This window comes from Triticum urartu, chromosome 7, assembly GCF_003073215.2.
Source record: "Triticum urartu cultivar G1812 chromosome 7, Tu2.1, whole genome shotgun sequence".
NCBI lineage: Eukaryota > Viridiplantae > Streptophyta > Magnoliopsida > Poales > Poaceae > Triticum > Triticum urartu.
Window position 1 is genome coordinate 57,301,275 of NC_053028.1, and position 3,373 is coordinate 57,304,647.

A 3,373-nucleotide genomic window follows, 5' to 3' on the forward strand; every position below is an offset into this window, starting at 1 on the left:
GGAGGGTGCGCAAGATTGATATGCTTTTATAGGCCGGTTGCTGCTAATTGATTTGAAAAAATGTTGGCTGATCAAAATCGTAAACCAAATCCAAAATTAAATACCTTAATCGAAGAAGAGAGCTTTAGAACTAGGGAGCATAGGGAATTAAAATAATTTAATGGGAGTGCTACTTGAGAAATTGTCGACCCAATCAAAATGGGATGACCCAATTTTAAATTGAAGACCTCAATTAATTGTGACGCCTTAAAAGTTAGAAAACATAATGTATAATATTAAATAATTGAATGAAAGAGTTTTGATAAATTGTTGATCTGGTCAAAATCGGGTGACCTAATTTTAATTGGTGACCTCAATTAAATGTGGGCTCTTTAAAACTATGGAGCATAGTGTAATAACTAGAAGAATTGGGCGCACTTTGCTGCGCCTTTGTTGTCATTGAGTTTATTCAAAACATAATCACTCTGTTTCAAAATATATGGTGTATTGCTTTTTTTCAAAAGTCAAACCATTTAAGTTCAATAAAATTTGTAGACAAATATATCAAAATCCATAATATCAAATCAGTATTTGTAAATTCATCATGAAATGAATTTCCATGCTTTTTTCTTTAATATTATGGATGTCGGTATTTTTGCTCTGAACCTGGTCAAAGTTGAAGAAATTTGACTTTCTACAACAGTAATACCCCTTATATTTTGGAACTGATGGAATATTTAGTTTGGCGGGTGGTGGAGATAATATAGTGTGTTTACTTTTTTATTCCCTCTTCTTAATGCGTTGATTTGGTTGGTCTTTCGTGGTGTGATTCTGAGTTGTCCGTTAACCAATCTATATTTATGTGGAGAAATTTCGGTGTCGGTGGTGCATGTACTACTATATTAGTGGTAGAATATCACATGGTGGTGCCTCTTTTTTCAAGTGGTGGGATGGTGTGCCGGATTCATATGTTTCTATTACTGGCCAGTTGCTGCAGATTGATTTGAAAAATCGTTGGCACAGTCAAAATAGTAGACCAAACCCAAAGTTGAATACCTTATTTGAATGAAAGAGTTTCAAAATTAGGGAACATAATGAATTAAAATTTTAATGAGAGAGGTTGAGAAAGTGTTGACCTGGTCAAAATCGGTTGACCTAATTATAAATTGAATAATTCAATTAATTGTGAGGCCTTAGAAATTAGGAAGCATATTGTATAGTATAAAAGAATTGAATGAGAGAGCTTTGAGAAATTATTGACCCTAATGGAAGACCTCAATTGACTATGGCATCTTCAAAACTTGGGAGCTTAGTGTTATAGAGGATACATCATAAAAGATTTTAGTAATGTAAAAACATATTTTAGTATATCTTTTGAAGAGGTGATCAAATTTATTTCCTTTCCTGCAAAAAAAATATTTCCCCACGAAAAAGGGTGGTCAACTTTATCTAAGTGCATATACATATACGTCCTCTGTACCAAAGTATTAAGATGTTTTCGCAAAAAATAAAATAAAATAATAAACTGCAAAAAGGTCTTATATTTTGATATAAAGGTACTGTAACGTTGAGAGGTGCGCAGCAGCTAGCATCATGCTGGGGCCGACCTCGCCAAACAAAGGATGAGGCGCTCGCGGGATTGGATCGCCGATGGGTTGGCGCCCAGACCACACATCGCCAGCAAAACGGAGGGCACGCTGACTCACTTCACTGCCACTACTAGTTCACTTCCTTCGGATCTCGCTCGTGCCTCCAAGCTCTCTTCCACGGCCTCGAAGATGTCGACGGTGACCCCTGCCTACCTCGACCAGAGGCTCACCGCCGCCAAGCGCTGCTCCAGAGGTAACCACCGACGACCAGAGGCTCGCCGCCGCCCAGCACCGCACTGCTCATATATCCCATTCATTGCAGCTCATGTCTCTGCTTAAACTTGATCTTGAATTCTTGATTAACACTCCTACGATCGATCTGAAACTGCAGAGGCTGCCATAGCGGGAACCAAGGCCGCGGCCGTCGCCACCGTCGCTGCCGCAGTCCCCACCGTAAGTACCCAGGAAGCCATTCAGTTCCAGAGTTCAAAGCACGTCTCATGAATGTGTTACCTGTAATTTCAGCTGGCGAGGAGAGGCATTTGGATGCTCTAGCTCACCTCCTATGCACACGAGGTGTTCGATGAAATGCCCAAGCCACGCTAGTTAAGCTTTCTCCTCTCGAAGTTCGACCTCCAAACTCCATTTTCCCTAAGATTTGTCTAGGTTTAGCAGTCCGTCACGTCCCGTCCCTGTCTTTACCGCCACCGATCGCCCGCGCCGATCTCGTCACCTGCACCACTGTGGTGAGCCTCTTATCTTCTTCTGAAAGAAAACAATTCTTACTTTAGATAGATACTTGTCTAATTTTCTTACTTTTATTATTGCTTGTGCTTATATAGTGCGATGGTTTTGGTATCCGCCCCCGTCGGCCCTCGTCCTGGCTATGATTCGGATGTGGTATATATTATCTTCTATAACTATTTTGTTCATTTATTGTTTATGACAATTATGCCCATCAAGTTGACATAGATTTTATTTATGTAGGAGGTAGTTGAACCGTAAATTCCAACCGACCCTATTGTCGAGAGGTTAAATTTAGTTGAAGAAGAAAAAACAATTACTTCAGGAAAAAAATCAAAAAAATTGAGGAGGAGAAGATGATATTGGAGTTGCATGTTGCGGATGTCGTCGATGATCACAAGATCAAGATGGATGTAATGCAGTTGAAGTTGAGAAAGATTAGAAAATATGCCATTCATACCGAGGCTTGGTATCATTATGCCGTTGGATCAATTTTTACCTTGGTTGTGATTATGATCGCATTTATTGTTGCATTGAAAGGTTTCACATAGTTTCAATGTATGGTTTAACTAGATGCTCTGGAGAGCTATATGTTGTTTAATGAGAACTATGTATGTACTTTGTTTTTAATGTGATGATGAACTTCTATTAATTTGGTCACTTATCTATCCATGAGAGCTATATGTACTAAATTGATGATGTAGCTTTGAATGGTGCATTTTATACACGAAGTGCATCCAGTTTTTGCCGTAAGCCTCTCTACTTTCTTGCACATGCTATGTGGGTGAAATGATGATACCATGCCAACTTTTAACCTTTTCAGACTTCATTTGTAGTGCTTTTCAATTTCAGGGTCTTATAGCTCAAAATAATCAGTAAATGCATGAAAACTAACAAATGAAGTCAGAAAGGGTTGAAAATTTATGATGTAGCTTTGAATGGTGCATTTTGAACACAGAAAAAGTATGGAGTTCAAATAAGTTCAAAAAAATGAAATCCGTTTGTAACAGACGAGTTTCCGTATGAAACCCTGATACTTCGAAAGAGATTGTGCATTTTGT

At 38.6% G+C, this 3,373-nt stretch overlaps 1 long non-coding RNA gene across 1 annotated transcript; it reads left to right on the plus strand.

The window, feature by feature from the left end:
* Positions 1-1,630: 1,630 nt before the first annotated feature.
* LOC125525652 lies at positions 1,631-2,469 on the plus strand. The gene is made up of 4 exons (XR_007291381.1): positions 1,631-1,821; positions 1,960-2,021; positions 2,094-2,314; positions 2,411-2,469. It is a non-coding gene; the product is annotated as an uncharacterized LOC125525652 (long non-coding RNA).
* Positions 2,470-3,373: the final 904 nt, after the last annotated feature.